Genomic DNA, 24,186 nt, shown 5'->3' with positions numbered 1-24,186 from the left:
ACAGGACAGACTGACCAGAGAGCGTGAAGATATTACACTGCTCTTATATTAGACCCTGAACACTGACACACTGTTTTAATTTGATAAAAATAAAATCCACCGAGTTCTCATGTTTCCGTTAATCCCCACAGAGAAAGTGAGATGTTAAAGGCGGCTTTTTATTTGCAAGATGGGCATCTGCATCCGAACAAAAACAATTAAAAGCGTGGCAGCGACGCCAGCGAGCTGTAAAACATAAAACACGTTGATGCCACGTGAGTCAACGTTGCATGCGTAGCATTTAACAGAGCAGCAGACACAACAGAAGAGATAGACAACAGGAAGTAAATAAGATGAGACAAACAAATAGCTCAGAGTGGACAAACTCGATCTAAAGCTATTTAGAGCTGAGAGACGAGAGCCAGGGAATTATGGTTATAGATGGCATGCACATAATTGGTTCCTGTTGGACGACATGAGCCAAAGTTTGAGCGTCTTGAGTAGTTTTTAGTATTCGTTTAGCATTGGAAAATCTGAGGTTTCTCTTAGTGGCAAGAGGGCAAATAAAGATGTTCATGGAGGCCGACCGTATAGAGAGAGATGCTAAAACTCGAAACACAGCTCTAGATTAGTGAAGAGCGGAAAGCTTTTTGACTTTACTTGGGTTTTATTATTCGACGCAGCAAGACTACATTTTGGCTTTAATTTAATTATGTTACAAATCATGTCTTCAAAGACATCCCACATGTGTCAGTAGCCATTTATACCCAATGTGCGCAAATACAGGTGTTTAATGAGACTAAGAAACCAGAAAAGACACTAACGCCGATGTTCTGTTTTGTGGGGAAGTAACGACCGGTCTGTTTGATTTGTGTATTAAGAGAGATTTGGAGACGTTTGTGTCAGTGAGGGACAGGAGGACGCTGGAGAAACTGCTCTCCATCATGGACAATCCGTCACACCCGCTACACTACTACTACACACAGACTGATTCAGCTCCGCTCCCACAGTGAACACCACATGACGTCGTTCACACCATTCTCAGTCTGGCTGTACAACAACTCACCTTTCTGTAACAGATGACTCTATGTTATTCATGTTAATGCACATTATTCCACCTTATTAATCCTTCTTATGTTTATAATGTATATTTATCTCTGTCTCCATTTCTTGTACATTTGTTCACATGAAAATGTTGTACATTTTTTGCTTACTTTTTTATTTTATTTTACCAGATTTTATTATTTATTTATTTATTTATTTATTTTCAATTAACTATCTTCACCTATTTTTCTTTTTTCTTATGTTTCTCAAGAGTGTTTTTATTACGTGCAACTGAGCTACTGTGACCAAGCAACTTCCCTTGTGGATGAATAAAGACTATCTAACAGTTAATATAGCTGGAGTTGGGACCGCTGGCCAGTGCCAGGGCATCAGTGAACGTCTGTGAGCCTAGTTTTTTGTGGCGTGTCCCGCACCGTCGGACAAAAGTCAAACTGACAAGGTTCAGAAAGTATTTTCAAAACATCCCGATCAGCTAAAATGAATAAACTGTAGATCAACAGATCAGTATCAGGAGAAGCCAGCTGTGTTTGGCTTCCTGCCCTCCCAGCTAATAGTAGCTTTTACAAACAAATACAGACTACTGCCACCTGCTGGTATGAAGGGTAATTTCCTTTCACGCAGACGGAGAACGTATGTGCCGCATAGCAGTTGGCTGCAAAAAAAGATCACACATGGCGGGCTAAGCTACTCAGCATCAGGTATATTAAGTATATTTTATATATATTTTATTACAATTGGTGAATTAGCAGCGATGCATTTTATGTCAGCCAGTGAAGTAAGTTTTCTTCACTGGCTTAACAGGGGACTAAATGTCTCAATGGTGATGGTGAAGCATACAGTGTCTAGCAAAGTTATGAATGTAACTACGGTTCTATGAATTCACCGTCCCTGTCCGTCAGAAAGAGTAAAACAAGAATGTAGGAAGCGTTCAAAATAAGTTTCTGATTCCTCAGATAATAAAAAAATTATAAAAAAATTCTGTGTCAGCTTTACAGCCTGAGAAAGAAAAAAAGAAAGACACCGACAGAAACTCAGATTAGCTTTGGTGTGGCTTTGGTGAGTCACTGCCAAAGTGAGTAATCTCAACATTAAACGACCAAAGGTGGAGGTAAAGTATCTGACTAAGGCCAGATTATTCACTTTATGGTATCAAGTACAACACGTCTGTCTCTCTGTGTTAGCCCCGTGATAGACTGGTGACCCGTCCAGGGTGTACCCCCAGGGTGTTCTTTGCATCTAAAACACATCCCACAGGTGCATTAATTAAAAAAAAAAAAAAAAAAAAAATGACTAGAACTGTAAAGTGTGTGTACATGTGTGCGCCTCTCACATGTACACACACGCATGCCTGCACTATGCACCCTGCACTGAACGCTCGACTGCTCCGCCCTCGGGTCAAATCTGCCGCTCTGTGCGATCACGTGCAGAGACGTCTAAGTCTGGAGCCATGGAAATGGGAGCCAGTTCAGCCACGTCTCGCAAACGTCTACTCCTTTCCAGCTAAAGAGAAACGCTTCACAGTAACTTTGCTTACGTGCAGTCCCAAGGAAATGCAAAAAAAAACAAAAAAACTACTATAACAGGACTCAGAAATGCCTCTGAGACCCATTCGTCCAAAAAGCCTTTCCAATTAAATCTGCATCAGTCTGTATTTTTAGCTAAATGTGTGCAAAAATAGAAGAAACACAATCAAACAATAAAAAGCAGCAAAAATAAACAGTTAAAAATACAAGTATAAGTAAATGCACTGAAAAGAATACAGATAAAGACTCAACTATTTAATAACAACTGTCCTTTCCATCAGGTCTTAGCTAACATGTCACCAACTGGAGCTTTAAGTGTTCCGTTACAACACAACCCAAGCACTAGCGCCTGGCCGACCTCATCTGAGTCACATCTCCTAACAAACACTTTACAGTTATGTGAGTCATGCAAGAAGGGAGCCGACGCAGTAGAGGTGTTATGAGGTAGCTCTACAAGAAGTGGGGACGTCCCCTCCTCCCTCTCCTCAGCGGAAACAGCTGACGGCCATTGTGTTACGTAACCAACGACACACACAATTATACGTCAGTGCTAGCCCTATGTTTTTTGCTATATACGTGCAGATCAACTATATTTTAAGTACAGTAAACCAAATATAGTGTTGTCTGATATGTTGGACTGTGTGCATGATGTAATGAACATCTTCAGCATCAATAACCATCAACATCTTTTCACTGTAATACTCAGATGTCTGCACCCAACAAGAAGCTTCATTAATTATGCATAATTATTATCAGTTAGTCATTAGATTGGGACATCTTTACACTTATTAAAAGGTGGAGCAAACTGATAATGTTCTCAACTAGTACATTATACACCGATCAGGCATAACATTAAGACCACCTTCCCAATATTGTGTAGGTCTCATCAGAGAATGGACATGGGCCTTCTGAGGGTGTCCTGTAGTGTCTGGCCTTTGGGTCCTATTGGTTGAGGGGAGGGGCCTCTGTTTATCATCCCACAGACACTTGATCAGTTTGGGATCTAGTGAATTTGGAGGCCAGGTCAACACCTTGTGCTGTTCTTCATGTTTTTTTTAGTTGTTTCTAAACCGTTTTTGTCTGCTGCCATCAAGGAATGTCATTGTTATGGGGTGGGGGTGCCTGGTCTGGTCTAGGTGGGTGCTACATGTCTAAGTAACATCCACACCAATGCCAGGTCCAAAAGTTTCCCAGCAGAACACTGAATTGTCACAAGATGGTCAATGTTATTTACTTCTCCTGTCAGAGGAGCTGACAAATAAAGTTTAGCAATAAGATTTTTAACCAGTTAATTCAGAATGCATGGCAGCCCTGAACTGAAGTGAACTTCACGGACTGCCCCATGCTCTTGTAGAAAACTACATTTTTACACAAATAGTCTTGTGACTCTCTTGTGACCATCTGCTCGACCGATGCCAACGTCTGTCTCTCGCCTGGTCCCCAGGTAGCGCCGACTTCAGCCCTAAACACCCATGAGACGGACGAAGGAGGGAAAGCTAAACATGTTTAACTATTTGATCCTAAAAGATCCCCAGTGACTTCTGGCATGTAAAACTTTAAACCCTTCAATGTTGACTGTGAGATGCGGTTGAAAGCTCAGAGCTCAAAGCTACCAAGTATGGCTTTAAAGCAAGCCAAGTCACATGCTCTCCGAGTTCAACTGTGGTTTTAAACTAAACAAAGGCAGGGTTATCTGACTGCTTTGTAATTGCCCTCTCACATAATTACAGAAAAAATTGAGCCTCTTGATCTCATGGCTGTGCTTTCACACTCGTCAGCTTAACGGGACAAAGATGGGATAGCCTTCGAAAAATAATGCAGAGACAGACCTTGGGAACAAAGATGGTTTTCTGTGCAAAGGGGGACCCTGGTGGTTTAGTGGAACAGCGCAGTTGACGAGGAAAACACCCTCACGCCATTTGCCCATCTTCTATCTTTGAAGTTGACATCAACCCTTTGATTTTGAATAGCAACTGAACCAAATGTTAAAATCTCAATCATTCCTTTGCAGACCAGAAGCAGGCCTATCCGCAACAGAGGATGAGAACTAGGATTGTTTATCTAAACTGCTCGGAGATCCAGAACACCCACAGATGCTTTTATTCCAATTATGAGCTTCCTAGGAAGACGGGAAATGATCAATCAAGCTACAGTGACTTTAAGAACAATGTGTGAACAGTAATTAAAAGGATCCAAAGCATCACCGGCCACGTTGAGATTCTTTTACATTAATTTATTTTTTATTCTTCACACAGCGTCATCTGTAACTTTCCAAAGAACCCCAGGCGGCACCGAGTTACCGGCACAAGGGGCAGGTTTTAAATCTAATCACGACTATGATGGGGCTGACTCAGGCGTGTTTTTAGTGTTTCACGAAGGCAATCAGGAAGTGCCCTCTCTGACCCGAGAATGATTTCCTAGGATGACACGACATTCCTTTCCCATGATCCGCGTGACTGACGAGCTCCCTGACGGAGTGACAGAGACGAACGCGGGAGACATTCTCTCACTGTTGATCTGTTCATCGGTTTATTTTGTTGGATTTGTCCGATGCTAATCTCCAAACGGTCCAGACAAAAAAGAATGTAAACCGCCGCCACGGTAATAACGCCACCATCCTGACCGAACCGCAGCTAACATTCAGTAGATCTAAAAATAAACGGCCCTTCCTGGGATCCTGATCATTAAACAAAATACCCCAGTGAATCAGTACACACAACTACCATTGTCAATAAATGACTCAAATTACGGTTATTACTTCTTTGATTTTTGATTTTTTTATTACTGTGATTGGACTTTCATCCTGATGCACAGGTTGTTCACGTATGCATCTGTTTACGCATATGGGTTTGTTAATAAACTCTTGTCAAAGTTCAAGGTTGTACTTTGTGACTGCTTACCCACTGAAAGTTGAAGCTAATTGTGGCTACTTATTCTAACATATTCAGTTTACTTGAAAAAAGTTGGGAAACCAATTGCCTCACTTTATCCAAGTAACCATAGCTAGTCTTTAATAAGATAAATGAAGGTCTAAGAGTAAACTTACTTGTAGTTATTCGGTAAGCTTACTTGAAATTTTTAAACTTACTTAAAAACAATCTGTTCACCTAACTTTTAGTTGTTTATTAGTTTAACTTTAATTTGGCTTGGAAGTTTACTTTAAAAATGAGGCAATCGGTTTCCCGACTTTTTTTTTTTTTTTTTTTTTTAAGTAAACTGAACTAGTTAGAATTTACAGTGAAGGCAAATGATGCACCACGAGCACAGACAAAAAACAAGTGACCACATGTTTCATGGATAATTGTCCACAAATTGAATAAAAAGACAAAATAGACATCACTGGACAGGAAAAAATATATATTCAAACAGTCAGAGTCTGTTTTGGGTACATCAAGTGTGAGGATTTGGAGCCAAGAAAGCGTATAGTCATGTATCTACGTACTACATACTTGTTTTTTCAGCTTTCCATTTGCTGTTTTGTGAACATTTCTTGAAAGAAAAGCTCAGTTTGAAAGTATATCTGGTTTATTTTATCTCTAAATTATGTATATTTTATGTAAACATGGTATATTTTTGCTTGTGAAGCTGAACTACTAAACACTAATTAAAAACGAATTAATTTAATTGTTTTATCATATAACTGGTGTTAAATTGCAGCTTGATCCATTAAGTTTATAGTTGTAATCGTTCACAGGGTAGATAATGAATAGATTTGAACTATGTATAATGAACTGTTTTTTAGGACATATTGTAGTTCAGTCCAAAAGACAAAACAGGCATTAGAAGCCAGTTCCTTGACACAGGTTAACCCGTCCTACACAGAAACTGTTCTTGACAGGGTGGATTTAAAATTTGGTGGAAGTTTGAGGCGCTGCTGCTGTGGCAACAAAACACGATGTCGCTAAGTGGAGGCAGTAATAAATAGGTGGAATATATTCTTTTTTTTTTTCTAAGGAAATTGCTCCACTTCCCAGTTGACCCACAAGACAATGGTGTTGTTTTAAGTTGATAGTATAGTCACTGAACAGTGGAATGACTCTCATTTACGGTTAGAGCAAGACAAACCAGCATCCTGTTTGTCGAGTCATCTGAGTGGAGGTGCATGAGGATTCACAGAGATACAGTAATCTGTTTACACCAATCAGCCACAACAGTATGACAGGAGAAGTAAATAACACTGACCATCTTCTGACAATACAATGTTCTGCTGGGAATCACCTAGACCAGACCAGACACTCCCACCCCATAGCAATGACACTCCTTGATGGGAGCAGCCATCCCCAGCAGGATGCAGCCTAACACAGGAACACACACAAAAACGCTTTAGGAACAACTAAAAAAAAAACATGAAGAACAGCACAAGGTGTTGACCCCAAACTGATCAAGTGTCTGTGGGATGATCCACAGTGGCCCCTCCCCTCAACCCATAGGACCCAGAGGCCAGACACCACAGGACACCCTCAGAAGGCCCATGTCCATTCACTGATGAGTCACAAGTAATTCAGAGGCACAAGGGAGACCTACACAATATTAGGAAGGTGGTCATAATGTTATGCCTGACTGGAGCATAGTTGTTTCATTAGTCAATAATATGAAAAAAAAACTCATTAAACTCATTATCTTCAATATATCATGTCTAGTCCGAGCAGCATTCCAAAAATCTTAACCCATTCAGTTTAAAATAACAAGGAGATGTTTTGCATTTTCACATAAGAAGCTGGGATGCTTAATCATCAGATCACCAAAACAATCATCTGCAGATCAACCAAAGAATTCCTTAACAAAACTTTACAGCTATTTTTAATCTTTTTGGCTGAGTGCATTTCACGTCTTTATAAACAACTGTCAAACCAGTCCTTAGAAATCTCCTTATCATGGTGTATCAGGGGCTAAACACAATAAACTGCAGCCTGACGAGCTCTGAAAGCTTGTAAACAGTCAGTGAAGCTTCACAGCAGGTCAGTTAATGATCCATGCAGTCTCAGTCAGGCTGATCTGGACATGCAAGACCTTTTGTGACACCTAAAACACAGCCGGTAAGTCCTCACAGAATGAAGGCCGGTCTGCAACTGCAAGAAGCCAGGCATCTCACAAATCTTGCAAGGTAAACTACCCGCTGCTATGGATTAAGCTGAACAAACAGTGAACATTGCTGGCTGGAGAAGTTAAACAAAAAGCTGAAACTAATAAGTGGCTTAGGCTTCTGCGTCAATTTGATGCCGAAGATACGGCGACAGCACAGTGCATACGCAGACCCTATGTGTTAGAGAATAATTTCTCTTCCCTATAGATAGTTTGTGTAGTTAATAGTCAATCCATCTGTGTCATAATGTAGTTAATGTTAGATTACTGCTGGCGTCAGTTATCTGCCCTATTTGTCTTTGAGGAATATGCCACGGCCAAGGTCCCCCTTTGGCGTCTTCAGTCTCACTCTCTGGCTGTATACAGACATAGTTGTAGAGTTAGATGATAACACCCTCTGTCACTGGAGGACACTTTGAATTTCCTAGCTGGTGTGAATCCTTATCTTCATGTTTATGTACTATAGCCAATTGGATGTTAACACATCTCCCCTTTGCTGCCTCGGCCCACCTTTCAAGTATAAGAATCTGAGCTTTACTGTTTGACTCTCAGAATTGAGGTGGACTCATGCACTTATGTTGTGATGACGAAGCTTCTGTTCTCCTCGATCGAGCCTACTCCTCGATCGAGCCTAAATAAACTCCTTCAGCATAAGACATACTGGACTCTGGTACTTCTTCCTCATCGGCACCACCACAAATTCCTCCCTAACACTATGTAGACCCTACGCAGACCATAAGCAGACCATAAGCAGACCATAAGCAGACCCTAGCGCCCATAGCTGACGTGCACCTCAGGAGCTGTGACTGGTCCGCTAGGTAGTAGCATGTTCCTGCTTTAGTATCAATAAAGATGGAACACATCGAGGAAAGGTTAAGTGAGGAGGTTCGGAGACACAAACATTTCTATGACTCATCTTCAGTCGCCACTGTTGAAAGTGAAGCAGGAAGTGGAAAGAAAAATTAACCAGACTGGCATAAAAAAAAGAAGCAAAAAGCAAAAAAACATAACGCCCACAAGCATTTGGGTGGCGTTTTTTCAGAGCGAGCCAGACTGACGAGCACACAAGTTTAAATGGCTTGCACCAGCGTTGGCTATGTGGGTAGGTTACGGCGCCTATGTCCCGCAGTACCCTAAAAAGAGCCTTAATTACAAAGCTCAGTTGTGCAGATAATCCGTGATAATTCTCCAAAGATCTATGACAGTGGTGTCGCTAATGCCCAACTTTAAGACATGACATTGATAAACTGTGATAAATTAGGATACTTTAGAGAAGACTCCTGAAACTTTACAGTTTTAAGATAATTCTTGGAAACATAAAGAACATTTTTCAGTCTGTGAAGGTTCTCAGTCATCCAGGTCATGGAGTATCCCAAAACTTCAACTCCCCACCGCTCCCTTAAAAGTTATGGGGGAACAACTGTTCTCTACAACGTGGACCTTATTTCGTTCGGGAGATATTTAGATCCGCGTATATCCATATAGTGGGAGTGACTGGGGCACCAAAAACACAGCCTCTAAATAACGCATTATCTGCCGCGAAACTCGTTCATTTCACCAATATTTTGTTATTGTATGCAAGTGATATTACCTGTTGAGTCTGGAGTTACCTGGCGCTCAGAGATGACATCATCCAGCTTCTGTAGGTCAATCTACAGACCCCGGATGATGTCATCTCTGAGCTTGTTTACCTGTAATTTGCTACTGCTAGTTTTTTGCAGCATGGCTGAATATTTTTCTGATTCTGAGGTTGTGGACGAACCATAGCAGTAGCAAATTACAGGTAAACAAGCTGACCGTCTCACTAGCGTACGATAACAAAATATTAGTGAAATGAACGAGTTTCGCAGCAGATAATGCATTATTTAGAGGCTGCGTTTCGGTGCCCCAGTCACTCCCATTGTATGGATATACGCAGATCTAAATATCTCCCGAACGACTACAAATGACACAAAAGTTATATGGCTGAATAAACAATCTTAGTTTATGCCAGAAATAAGGTCCAGGTTGTAAAAAACAGTAATTCCTCTTTAATAAGCTACTCGGATAAGTGGTAAAACGTCCAGTTGCCTTGCTTTAACGTTTTTCAGTATTTCAGTTTGTAAATAAGTTCCAGTGTACAATAATGTGATTTGCAGTACAAAAGACATCTAAGGTTAAGACTTACAAGTCTCTGTTATAAGAGGTGTAGTCAAGTATAGTCATTTAAGTACTGAAGGGAAAAACATCCAAAGACGAAACTGTCCCACATCTTAAACTACCATGTGCAGACAGTCTCTAAAGAAGAACTGGAGACTTGTGCTTTTTAACAAAGAGAGCCACAGAGTGTCGCAGACGGGGAGAGACAGCATTCCCATACTTTGGATTAATCTCTTCCGTCCTGTGTGTTAAGGAGAGGGGAAACCAGTGACCATTTGTCTGTCGCGCTGTGCAAACAGAGGTGCTATGGCAACACCTCCTGTTTGTCTCAGTGTTAGCCAAGGTTCAAATATTATTTCTTCAGCTCGCTCTCGAATTGGCTTATGCGCCGTCATTTAACGAACAATTCTGCCACTGTTAACAAACGCTTGTCCTGGAAAAAAATCCCAGAAAGAAGACATCTGTTTCATGACGATATTAGAAGAAGTGAGCGCTGAAGAAGAAGTGGTGGTAGTAGTATTAGTAGTGGAAAAATGCTTGGGCCAGACAGTGGATCGTAAAAGTCTTTTCTGTCTCACCAGCCGGCTCAGTGAAATGCCCCAGAAGGATTTATGAGCTGATTGAGTGATCCCATCAGACCGAGCAAAAATAGAAGCAGAATTTTATGTTCTGAAGATGACAGTCAGATATTCTTCCATGAATCTCCAGAAGGAATTTATAAAAGCAGGCTATTTACAGGAGCTGGTCTAAACATGCAGATAATGAAGCTGACATTTCCCAACATCCGAGCTTCTACTAGAGCTAAGAGTTTCAACCAGGACTCGACAAGTCACGATGGTCACTTTGTCACCATCGTCAAAAGGCGCGAACATGGCAAACGACAAAGACCACAGCCAACGGCAGCTAGAACTACATGAGAAATAGCAATACCAGCAACACTACACTTCACATCTGGACCAGGAAGTTGCACTTGAAACACCGCAAAGGCCACAGCCAACGGCCAGCTGAATCAGAAGTAATCATTCTCCATACCAGCAGGTGGCAGTAGTCTGCGTTCGTCATTCAAAAGGGGAAACTGAATCACACCATTCAGTTGGTCTACAGTGTACTCAGTCTAGATGATGTGAAAATGTGCACATGTTGGAATATTCAGATTCAGAAAAAACAAAAACAAGAAGAGCCTTCTGAGTGAATCAGCCCGTAAAGTAATTTGTTTACTTTCGTAACTTCTAGTAACTTCTTGTTTTGCACTGGTTCCCAAAGCCGAACAGCCAAATCAGAGCGATCTCTCTCACCTTCGTGCTCCAGCACTTATAGAACATGCTCAATTGGCTGAGAAGATGCAAAACGGCCCAACCCCAGCCAATGACGGATCATCAGCTGATCGCCTCCAACTAAAGTTCTACTAACTTTTTACACTTAATGCAGCTCAATTCCTGCCCCCTTACAATAAGTGAATATCAGTAAAATTCATACAATACCGGTAAATGATCAACACCAAAATGATTCTTTGACCTGGTTTAATGATCTGCACTATTTGCATTTCCATAAAAAAGAATCTTAAATATATGAAGCATATAACCCTGGATATGATCAGGAGGATGTTATTAGTAGTCCCATCTACAGTATACACCCAGCAGCAATGACACAAATAGACTGTGGTGTCTTCTTTTAATTATATTGCTTGAACTATCTTTGTATTCTTTCATTTACGTCATGCATCGATCAACCACAACGTTAAAACCACTGAAAGGAGAAGAAAATAGCACTGACTATCTTCTGACAATTCAATTTTCTACTGAGAAACTTTTGGACCTGGCATTTGTGTGGCATTCCTGTTACTTAGACAGGTACCACCAGACCAGCCCAGGCACCCCCACCCCACAGAGGCCCCTCCCCTCAACCCATTGCACGGCGAGCTCTGTAGATATCTCTAATACTGAACTGGTTTTAAAGATATCTTCATGAGACTTAATAGATGACTTCCAAGTCATCCATTCAGAACGGACAGATGATTTCCAGTGAAGATATCCGGAAGTTTTTTCTACTTCCTTAATGTGTTAAAGCAACGTGCTGCTGTAAACACAGGAAGTCCAAGCCGTCCAGTAACCATTGTTGTGGTTTCCTTAATACTTAACTATAAATGCAACTTCAGCACTAGTTTAATGTAAAACTACACCTCTTTGCTGACATTGCAAACCTCCCCACAGACCCAAAATGGAAAAAGGTATATATTGTAAACTGTGACGAGCCTGTACTATTAAATTAGGAATCGGTTGACTATACCTGCAAAGCACATGAATGAAAATATTTGAGAAATTTGCATAAAACACAGGTGGTGCTCAAGTTTAATTTCTATATACGATACATTGATTAAAAAACGCTATGAGAATCAAATGCGTCCTCTTGTCTTTTGTCATCTGAGGCCAAACAAAAAAAGAAGACAACTCAGGAATCCAACTAGATACTGGACTTATCAATAGAAATGAGGGCACGAATGTAATCATAATTACCTTAAACCTTGAACCTTGAACTTAATTATACACGTACACTAGGTACAAAGTCATCCAGCAGATGCACACATGTATAATCATTCACAGTCTAAATACGCAGGCCTCGTGTCACACAAGGAAACGCACGAAGCAGTAGTGCCCTGACAGTGGCAACGGTGAGAGAACGGGGGCTAAGGGCAACTTGAATGAGTGTGTGACTGTGCAAATGTGCGACTGAAGTGAGAGATTACTTATAGCAGAAGGTGACGGGCACATCTGAACCGAAAGAGAGGAACTGAAACCTACGTTTGCACGAAATCTCTAGAGGAAGACAAAGAGAGTATGAGTGAGAACTGAAAAACACGAAAAAGAGCAAGATGCTTTTTGATGAAAAAAAAAAACATTCCTGGGCTGGTACATTGCGGAGTAGTGTCCCTTTAAAAATTACATTCTCCAGTCTATACAGAGTCAGGCTACCCACACAGCACCCCTCTTTCCTCTTTACACAGTTAAATGTGGGCAGGAACTCAATTAAACTAATTACTTTAAATTGGGGGAAAGCGAAGCGTCTTTGGAGAGATGTTGTATGCCGAGGTCAAACCAGAGAGGGGGAGTTACTACTACTTAAAATAGTTTTTCCATTAATTTGGAAACTATATGAACTAAAGGTGGTGACACAACATGCCGGCGGTCCACTAGTCAAACCCCCAGTTGGCAACTTTTCAGCCGATCCTGTTAAATCAGAATAAGACAGTCAGAGAGACAGGAAGTTCATCTCAGTGAACCAGAACAGTCTCAAGACCGTTTACAAACTCAGCCTGAAACCTTCAGAGCAAGCATGAAGGTGACCGTGGCAAGGAAAAACTCCATTTAAACAGAAGGAAACCTTGAGCAGAACCCAGCTCATATGGAGGGACATCGCAGTCTTTGCCGGTAGTTCAGTTTGGTGTTCGTACCTTTGACTGACTACATTAAAACACCAGTTATCCACTACTTCACTAATGGTGAATGCATTAATCCTTACATACATTCATTTTCTGTAACCGCTGGTGCTCTGGAGGGTCACAGGGGGTCTGGAGTCTATCACAGCTGTCATTGGGTCTACTGCAGGGCTAACACAGAGAGGCAGACAACCATTCACACTCACACCTACGGCCAATTTAGAATCACCCATTAACCTAACGAGCATGTCTTTGGACGGTGGGAGGAAGCTGGAGTACCTGGAGAGAACCCACGCAGACACAGGGAGAACATGCAACAGTCGGTCGGCCGAGCGATTCGAGCCAAGAACCTTCTTGCATCTGAAGCATCAGCGCTAACCACCACACCACTGTGCCGCTCGGAAGCATTAATTATAAATTTGCATTTATTTAGTATCCCAGTTTCCTGGATAACTACTTAGCACCATCATCTTATCATTTACGATCCAGCCATCATCACCGTCACCAATCCCAAACTCACCATTGTCTTAATTCTTCTGATCCTCCCAGCCATCACCATTATCACCATTATCACTTATTATCATCCTTGTCATTATCTTAAATGACATAATCACCATTATCTCCATCAAACCTACTTGAAGCAGCAGCAGCAGCAGTGATTAATTTCAAGTTCGGCGAGGCACACCGAAATCAAAAGTCCTCGCCACATTTTCTTCCGTGCATGCATCGTCCACAACAACATGTTATTAGCTGCGAGTAACATGTCATACTGTTAAAACCACAAGCTCTACAACACGGAGCTGCACCCCACCCATGAACAAGCAAGCACAAAACTCTTTCATTCAAACTCCTGCGCTGCAAGCTAAATGTGTCACTGGACTTAAAGGAGATCTGGGATGAAAAGCTATAGGTATTTAATATGTAATAAAATATAAGCCGGAGGGAGGGAGCAGCCTCAGGGTAGGCTTTGTTTAACTGAACGTGGTGTTGACAGTGGATAACACAGTGAACCGCTGATTGTTTATGTTTATGTCCATTTAAATGAGCATGGCCATTATTAATTATCACATGGTTTTAAAAGGGAGAACATGCAGGTCCTTGCTGATCTGTACAAGTGAGTCTGAAAGTAAAGCAGGAAGCAGCCCCCTGCATAACTTCTATAGATGAAAGGAGCTGCGGTGATCTTTGTTATTTAGGAATCCGGGTCACTGACCATCCCTCCCCCCCCAAGAGATTATCTGTTCTAGCTGGACGTATGAGAAACAATCCCTGAGAAACAGCACGTGGGCTACTTCATACACACCCATCATCGTTAACGTCTAAACGGCACGGGCCATGTCTGTAAACACAGCAGCAATCGACAAATAATAAAAAAGTGCGTACATTCACAGCTCAGAGCCGTGTGAGGAAGCAGTCATGGAGTTATTATTTCCCTGTGCTCACGTGGGCCTCGACTACCTGTCTAATGATTCAGACTTGCAGCACAGTACAGTACACCATCTGTGCACTTCTCCTTTCTTTAGTATAGTCCAGTACTTTCCACAGGAAACCCTCAGTCATGGAGGTGGAACCCAACCCAACCAGAGGTGGATGTCTCCAGACCTCAGCTTCTCCAGACATCCATGATTACGCATTCAATTCTGTCGTCGTGTTATTTTAAAAGATTAAAGAAATCACCCTTCTCCTAATGCCCAACCCTTTTTTTTTTTAGTTTTTAGTTTTTTTTTACATATCTCACTTAACTTTCAGCTGTTGGACTTTTTAAGTAATGGTGGAGGGTCATTCTGACGCAGCTTCAGTTGAGCATCTATTTTTAATTCAGTTGTATTCATTTCAGTATTTCACACTCTTCTCCGCAGCAGTCCCCAGCCAGCAGGCCTGATGGGTCTCCGCCTGAGCCAGAATACCCACAGCAGCCCCCCAGGGGTGAGACCCAGCCTAGTTTTTCACACTGGTTTATTTCCTTCCCAGAAACAGCCTGCAGACAACATGCACTGGCGCGTTCTTTTCTGACTTTATTTGCCGCTCACGTTTAGATTTTTTTCTCCTCAAATGACACCACAGACACCACAACAGCCGTCCTTCGTGACGCTGGAGTGACGCAGCGATAAGGGACGATTGTGTCTGTATAAAAGCTGTACTGTCTGACATATCAGAACTGACCAAACAGGAACATAAGCTTATGCAAGCAACACGGCAAAAGCACGTGGCTGGAAGTTTTTTCCTCATCAAATGATAATAAACATCATGCAACAGTGCAGAGTTAGTTAAATTATGAATTTATAACATACATAAACTGATCAGGCATAACATTATGACCAACTTCCTTATATAGTGTAGGTCTCCTTGTGTCTCCAAAACAGTTCACAGAATGGACATGGGTCTTCTGATGGTGTCCTGTGGTGTCTGGCAACAGAATATTGTTAGTGGGGGGGCTTTGAGGGGAGGGGCCTCTGTGGATCATCCCACAGATACTTGCTCAGTTGAGGATCTAGTGAATTTGGAGGCCAGGTCAACACCTTGTGCTGTTCCTCATATGTTTTTTTTTTTTGTACGTGTGCCTGTGTCAGGCTGCATCCTGCTGGGGATGGCTGCTGCCATCAAGGAGTGTCATTGCTATGGGGTGGGGGTGTCTGGCCTTAGTATAGGTGGGTGCTACATGAATAAATGCCAGGTTCAAAAGTTTCCCAGCAGAACACTGAATTGTCACAAGGAGGTCAATGTTATTCACCTGTCATTATGTCATTTATGTAGGAAAATCATTATATAAGATAAGATTACATAAGCTTGACTCTTTTCAAATCAAATTACACAAATATTGTGGTATCTAATTTACATATTGCAAAAGTACAGAGGTTCCCCTTTTTCCGCAGTGGCACAAGGGATATTTGTTGCATCTCTTGCTCTACCGATTCTTTCATGTAAATTTACTCAGTGTCAAGTGTAAATAATAATAATAAAAAAAAAAAGGGCCCTGAATGTTTAGTTGGCTAAAGTCCATGCAGGCTCTTCAGATTGTCTGTTCAAATTTCGGAGATCGGCGTCATGTCACTAAAACCGGATTCCCTCTGCTCTGTAATCTATTACATTACAGTCTTGAAGTCATCAGTTCTGCCAAGTTTTATGGAAAAAACTATTATTTACAGTACCCCTCCATGGTGTTGAGCCACGATCGTTTCTGTGTTTTGATGTCTGAACGTGTGGGAAAATATGTCTCCTTGTAATGTGTGACTCTTAACACATCAACAGTCTTTACAAGGAACTGTGTTTCTCTGGAGACGCGTCAAAAAGTGGTCAGATAGTAAAAGACTGCTTTCGTTGTGCAAAAATGTATCATCATTTTGCAACTCAGATTTATTCATATTCACTCATGATCCCCAGATTAAGAAAATGTTTTTTTTGTAGTCGGCCAAGGAAGATTCACCCAGTAATAACTATGTGTAAAGACGGTGGGATTATTAAGGGCGTGCAACAACAATGAACAGAGGCCAGGAGAGAAATCCTGCATGACAGCAAGGTCGAATTTACCAGACTTGCTACGGGCTAAGGAAATGGCAGACCCTTCAATGTCATTTTTTCTTTTTATGGTTATATCCTTTGGGTCATCTCGTTCGTCAGAGGGCCACAGAGACGTGACTATATTTACACCGTGGCCAAAAAAAAAAAAAAAAAGAAAAAAGAGTCATGATAATAAACAAATCCATCGCAACACTTCCATAACGATTTGCATGGCAAAGTACTTGACTCTCTTTAACTGTGCAAACACAGCACGCAAGCTACTGCAAACATTGCTGTGCAAAAAGCGCAGCCCCCGCCATAACCATTTCGTCTATGCGAGCTGGATTTTCTAACCATGTGACGTGCACATTCCAGCTGAGTGTTACTATAATGACAAGAAACACATGGGTGGATTGCTTAATGTATGGGAAATAGGAAGTGAGTGCACATAGCGTATAAACACACAACAAAAGGAGGCGTTCAGGGACTCTGGGTAAGCCGTGAACAGCCTCAGTGGAGCATATTTTCATTTAAATGGAGGAGTTACTTCAGCAGCTGGACAGAGGCAAGTTTAAGTGAGAAGCGAAGAGCGTGACAAGATGAAGAGTGCGTGCGTGTGTTTGTGTGTGGTTATGTCCTAACCTCTGAGCATGGCCATGGTTGGCGGCGTGGAGTTTCCTGACGACTTCCTCACTGAAGTCAAAATGAACCCTTCCTCTGGCACAGGGTGAACGCCGGTACATGTCCCCGACACACGCATGCACTCATGCACACACTGGCCCGGCACACACGCAAACCACAAACACATCACAGCACACCAGTTAGTGTCAAATATGCACCGAGCACATGAATGTCACACTTCACAGCACTATTATACACTAAACGCTACAGACGTAACGAAGACTCTAATTAGAGCAGCAATCTGTACAAGTTAAACAACCGCAAACACACACATTAGACAATTTACTTTGCTATATCTGAACATGTTTAAGCAACGTTACCTATGAAAGCCTCTGTTAACAAAAAGTTACTCAGCAGATCATCCATCAGCCAGCCTCGCCGCGGGACAAATAACAGCAGCAAACAGGTATCCAGGCACCTTGTCCACACACTTGATCTCATGTCACACACTACAATAATATGGGCAGCAGCAGCAGTCCATGCGTCACATCACGGAACTGTATCGGGCCCCTCGTCCACACTGTGACACACTCCTCTCTCTCTCTCTCTCTCTCTCTCTCTTTCAGACTCTTCTCCTCGTCAGAGACTATACTTCCTCCCCATGCTGGGTATGTGTGTGGTTCTCTGTGTGTGTGTGTGTGTATATATAGTATGTGTGTATGGAGCTCTGTTCCCTTCAGCGCTTCCCAGCAGCGTAAGGAGAAGCCTCCAAGTTCTGGAGTGGAGTCACTGGAGTGGAGTCATAATCCGTCCGTCACTCACTCATTGCTGACGGCCTGGTTAGTTTTAATCAAGCCGGGTTTCTAAGGAAAACCTGCAGAAGCACACAAGACACGCACATTTACTCCTGTGCTGTGAGTAGACTTGCGCATTAAGGGGGTTAGCCTTCCACGAAATAGATCAATAAATGCTGGAATATGCGCAAAAACTCTTAATCTTCACTGATTTATGAATTTGGTGCCAGTGCAGGGATACAGATTTGATTGTAAAATATTGGATCTGCTTCAAGATTATAGGAAATGATCTTGCAAACCCATGCATACTGCACACTGCTGCAGGAAATAGTAAAAAATATATATATATATGACTTAAGGTGCCTTATTTGCATTTATAAATATCAGTATATACAACCTGTAATATATTATTTGCAATATACTGCAAAATAAGTATAAAAAAAGTGTACACTTGTATATATGCTGGCACCTATAACTTACTTTAAATACAGAACATCTTCATTGCTATAACTCCTGGGAAATACTCTAATTCTAATGTCTGGCATAAAGAGAAAAAAAGCAATAAGAAAAAACATCTAATGTATATACAGTTTGTTCTGGCACCAAAACACTGAGCCTCTCGTTCCCCATTTTGCCGACCGCCTGGTCTACCTTAACTGTCAGCGTACGTCTATGTGAGAAAGAGGTGGCATCTGCCGTCATCGCGGGGTTCCACAGAGCCCGCTGGCACCGTACAGTATCCTGACAGCCAAGCCCCTGTTTCATCATCACCACCGTCAGCAGGAAGGGTTTGTGATAAATGGCAGCACGCGCAAAATGTCAGCGCGAGGGGTTAAAATGTGCAGCCGAACGGACGTACGCCGGAATAAAGTGACAATGAAACCACAAGGGGTTTTTTTTTCTTTCTTTCTCTGTGTGAGAGTGCACGTGGATATTAGGCTTGAAATTTCAAGCGTTGTCAAGCTTTAATTGTCACAGATGTGGAAATGTATTTATTATAATAATAATAATGTAATTTGTTGTTGTTTGGGAAATTAAAATGATTACAAAATTAATAATATAAGAACTTAAATAGGTTATTTGTTTCTACTAATTCATCTTGTCCTCTTAGGGCTGCTTGCATGGTATATATACACCGATCAGGCATAACATTATGACCACCCTATTATTGTGTAGGTCTCCCTTGTGTCTCCAAAACAGTTGTGACTCATCAGAGAATGGACATGGGCCTTCTGAGGATGTCCTGTAGTGTCTGTTGTTGGGGGGGGGGGGGGGGGGGGGGCTTTGGGTCCTATGGTTTGAGGGGAGGGGCCTCTGTAGATCATCCCACAGATACTTGATCAGTTCGGGATCTAGTGAATTTGGAGGCCAGGTCAACACCTTGTGCTGTTCTTCATGTTTTTATATAGGTGTTCCTAAACCGTTTTTTGTGTGTGTGAGTCCCTGTACATCAAGGAGTGTCATTGCTATGGGGTGGGGGTGCCTGGTCTGATCTAGGTGGGTGGTACCTGACCTGTCTAAGTAACATCCACGTGAAAGAATGCCAGGTCCAAAAGTTTAGCAGCAGAACACTGAATTGTCACAAGATGGTGTTATTGTTATTTACATGTTATTTACTTCTCCTGTCAGTGGTCATAATGTTATGCCTGATCAGTGTACATGACAAGACATGAGGGTTTCAGGTGATTCCTGGCCCATGCGCTTTTGTGTATACTGCTTGTGATCAGGGGCTAAAGTGAAATCCTGACCTTTGACCAAATGAACACTTCAATGAATATAAATACATTCTGAATGTGATTATTAAAATAGAACATCAAGTAAAATAATCTAATTCAGCTTCAATTCAGGAGCTTTAATTCAATTAAACTTTAACTAAATCAAGATTTAAGGCACATCTTAGTGCAGAAGGAGAAAATCTGTGTAATGGTTTCTGGTCGTCACCAGACGACAGTTTCCTCAGCACGTTTACGGTTCTTTAATTACAGTGAAAATTAGTCTTATGAAAATCCAAAGGAAAAACCCTCCCGAATCTGGATGTGTTTCTACCAACTGCCGTCTTGACGGGACACGTATGCTTCATTCCTTATCACTTGTTAGAAACATGAATCAGAATGATGGCATGTAAGACAGAACCTTACAACAACAGAGATCAGAACTGAATCACCACCACGTTCCCACACTGGAGCTCGCCAAGTTGCTTATCAAACACAAAGGACGGGAGAAGTGGAAGATATGGTAGCCACGGGGCTGTGTGTAGACCGCTCGACAAACGCGACGACATTCCTCCTTAATGATCCCGGAGGGTTGAACCTAGAAGGGAATCGTCTGTGATACGCGACGGAACTGACAGTAAATACTGAAACCTGTTCATTTTTTTTTTTTTTTTTTTTAATCAAACAAGTAAAGTCATAGATAATTTTGATATTTAAATAAGAATAAAATTCACAAAAAAACACCCTCTCTAATTCTCTGGTCTTGCATAATTTAGTGGCATCACGCAGTCAAACCACTTTTAACATTAGAGAGACGCCTGCTTTAAGCTTCAAGGCGTAACCTGTCAAACTCAAGGACCCAAAAATCCAAATACATCTGACAAGGTTAACCAGAGACTCTTGTAGTGAAAACAGTTACATACAACGATCAGCCACAACATTATGACTGGAGACGGGATAATCAAATAACATTGACCATCTTGTGACAATTCAGTGTTCTGCTGGGAAACCTTTCGGCCTGGCATTCATTCATGTGGATGTTACTTAGACATGTAGCACCCACCTAGACCAGACCAGACACCCCCACCCCATAGCAATGACACTCCTTGATGACAGCAGCCATCCCCAGCAGGATGCAGCCTGACACAGACACACACACAAAACCGGTTTAGGAACAACTAAAAAAAAAAAAAAAAAAAAACAGCACAAGGTGTTGACCTGACCTCCAAATTCACTAGATCCCAAACTGAGCAAGTATCCAGAGGCCCCTCCCTTCGACCCATAGGACCCAAAGGCCCCCCACTAACATCAGACACCACAGGACATCCTCAGAAGGCCCATGTCCATTCTCTGATGAGTCACAACTGCTTTGGAGGCACAAGGGAGACCTACACAATATTAGGTCGTAATGTTATGCCTGATCGGTGTATAGTGCGATGCAGCGTGATGTTGAGCTCTGTAGAGGTAGGTAACCTTTGTTGATCGCACTTTTTCTACTTCCTTAACGCGTTAAAGCAACTTGTTGCGGTAAAATCAGGAAGTCCAAGTCGTCCAGTAACCGTACTCGTAGTTCCCTTTGTGCTGTCTCTGCGGCCCTCGTGTGTAGATGCAATTCTGAGAAATATTAGGAAGGTGGTCATTATACGTGATCGGTGCAAATAGCAACCTTAAAAAAAAAAAAACTAAAAAAAAAACCCCCACAGTACCTTGTGTAAATTGTCTGATTGTGTTTATATGCTTTGTGTCTGCTCCCTTTCATTTGCTCATAAAATAAATGAAACTCAATCGTCAAGCTAAGACACGGTGCCATAACCAAAACACAACCTTGGCAACAAAACAAATACTTCTAATTATAGTTTGTCAGATGTGGTGTTGAAAAACCTGTCAGTAGTATCTACTCTCAGCCGGCTCACCTGTTTTTATTCTCAAACATTTTTTTTTATACAACTCCCCGATTAAAGTAGATATTCTTCATTCTGGCCTCTTTTTACCTCCTGGATCTCAGAGGGGAACAGTACCATACGGTACCCCTCTCTGAACACCAGAGGGCGCCATTTCACTCCCCTGAAAAACAAACAAGGCCTCCGTGGCTTGCGGGCTGTAAGCATCAGCATCCACAAGATGGCAGTGCGTTCATTGCAACTGGCCTCCAGTTATAGGGCAAGGCACAAAACTCGCTGTGGCGTTCAAGATGAGCCATGCCCTCCGGAAAAGAACTGACTGCCAGCATTGCACACTTTACGAGCGTAGTTCTTTGGAATATTACTTAATGCCGGATCAAAATGATAGGGATAATGGCTCTGCAGTAATTCGCCGCGCTGTAGGGGAAGTGATAGCGATCCCACAATAATACACACCCATAATTATGAATTAGGGTGATAGGAGGGTGTGGAGAACTCATGTGTGCATGTCTGCAAACCCTCAATCACGCCACAAGAATCTATCTATTGATGAATCACGATGCAGGTTACTCCAATTAGCTCCTTAAGCTCTTTTTTTTTCTACTTTTGGATTTAAGAACGAAAAAAAAAGCTTGTTCACGCGGTCTTTTTATTTTTTATTCATCATTTCACATTAAAGCAGAGAGCCGTAATTAAACATCAACCGGGCATCCATCCTTCGACAGCTTAAACGTAGCCTGTCAAGTTGTCGCCGCTCCTCTGGCTCGGCCGCGCGGTTTGAATCGATATGACAGAGCAGATGAGGAAAACAAAAAAAAACAAAAAAAAAAACAAGACAACTTATTGTCTCAGCGAACCACAAAGAAAGACAGAGAGTGGAGTCTCAGATGTGTTTGAAAGAACCTGACAGGCTTCACAGCTTCACCTCAGACGTGAAAGCCGGCTCATATCGAATCAGGATCAAACGACAGGCACGATCCCTGAAAGCTATTTAAATATAAACCGAGAGAAGAGAAGCAGAGACGTGGGGTTCGTAGGGGCAGACTGGTAGGAAGACAAGATCACCAGAGGAGTGGCTGAAGAAAGGAAGGAGGTGCAGCCATTTTTAGCACGCGTCGAGATCGAGATTTCGGTAGAAGTGGAAGAAAACCAGCATGAAAAGAGAAAGTGGATTAAACTGGCACGGTCTTCGCTGATTGCACATGAATTCCTAACAATCGACCTTTGACCTCTGAGGACATCGAGGTGCGAATGATCCCCAGAAATCCCTGCACTCTCATCAGCCTCAGAGAAACTGATGCGTGGAGCTCGAGAACAGTGGTAATAAAATCGCAGCTCATCGTGAGCAACTTCCAGAGCCCGCTCCAGTGGAAGGGGGCGGTGGAGAGGCCACCGGTTGTGAAGCCAAGTCATGAATACGGATTCTAAAAAGCCCCAACAGTGGATGTGCATCGACTCGAAACACTCTGCTATCCCCTGATCAACACTAATCTGATTTGTTAGAGCTTAAAATTCCACTTTAAGCCCTGATTTTTCTCTGCTAGCATCCCAGGCAAACGATTTCATTTTTAATATCACAACAGCAGGGCACTGGGAGCCACAGAGAAATAAATTACTGTTAATAGTGACGAATGTTAAATAAACAAGTAGGAAAAAAAAAAGTTAATTTTGCCTTTTCAGGTCAGCGAAAGTCATTTGACTGACTTAAATCGAATTGGTTCGTTATTATGTGATCACATGATATCATAATCAAGCCTGATCAAGCTTTAATTTGTTGCCACTCTTAAATGAACAGTAGGGAGCAACCGGTCTCGTGCAACAAAACAGCAATCAGCGCATCAAATTACCACGCAAAAGGTGTCAATCTGTAGCCATGGCGACGGCCCCTTCCTTCCTGAATCTGGTAAAGAGTGGCAGGGCATCCCACAGGTTAAACATACACAGTAAAACTGGACGGGACTTCACGTGTAGCGACACTTCAGCGGCGATTGCTAGCATGTCTTTATTGCTTGTTTAAATTTCCAGCGTCACAGGTAAGGCAATCACTGAGTTGCCACGGAAACCTCACCTTGACGTGTGAACGGCGTAAAATCTCTGAGCTCTCTGGAGCTTATTCATGAACGACGCATCAATCTAAACGTATCATTTATAGGTTCCAGTGGCATCCAACCAAATAGAGGAGAGAGGCAAAGAGGCTTGACAGAAGAGAGATAATAAGCTCTTCCCTTCTACAAGCTGCCACGACGCCACGGCCGTCAGATAGGGGGATACATTTAAGACCCACGGGTGTCTGTCTTGCCACAACACCGCTTTCCGCCCTCTCTATCGCTTTCTGTAGAAATCTAATTCCCCTCTCTGAAAAAAAAGAGGGCACTGCAGTCACTCCCCCACCCCCCTGTGATTAACCTAATCCCTTCGCAGAGTTAGTGCTCCTCTGGC

General features: G+C 42.2%; 1 protein-coding gene across 2 annotated transcripts in view; it reads right to left on the bottom strand.

Moving 5' to 3' along the window:
• The window catches only part of pde4ba (phosphodiesterase 4B, cAMP-specific a), a gene marked incomplete at its 5' end in the record, with an annotated part of 162,519 nt that overhangs the window by 62,259 nt on the left and 76,074 nt on the right, over positions 1–24,186 (bottom strand). The window lies entirely within an intron of this gene.

The sequence above is a fragment of the Chelon labrosus genome, assembly GCF_963514085.1.
Source record: "Chelon labrosus genome assembly, chromosome: 7".
In the NCBI taxonomy this organism is placed as follows: domain Eukaryota; kingdom Metazoa; phylum Chordata; class Actinopteri; order Mugiliformes; family Mugilidae; genus Chelon; species Chelon labrosus.
The sequence above is the reverse complement of the archived record's forward strand: the minus strand, read 5'-3'. Positions and strand labels throughout refer to the sequence as shown.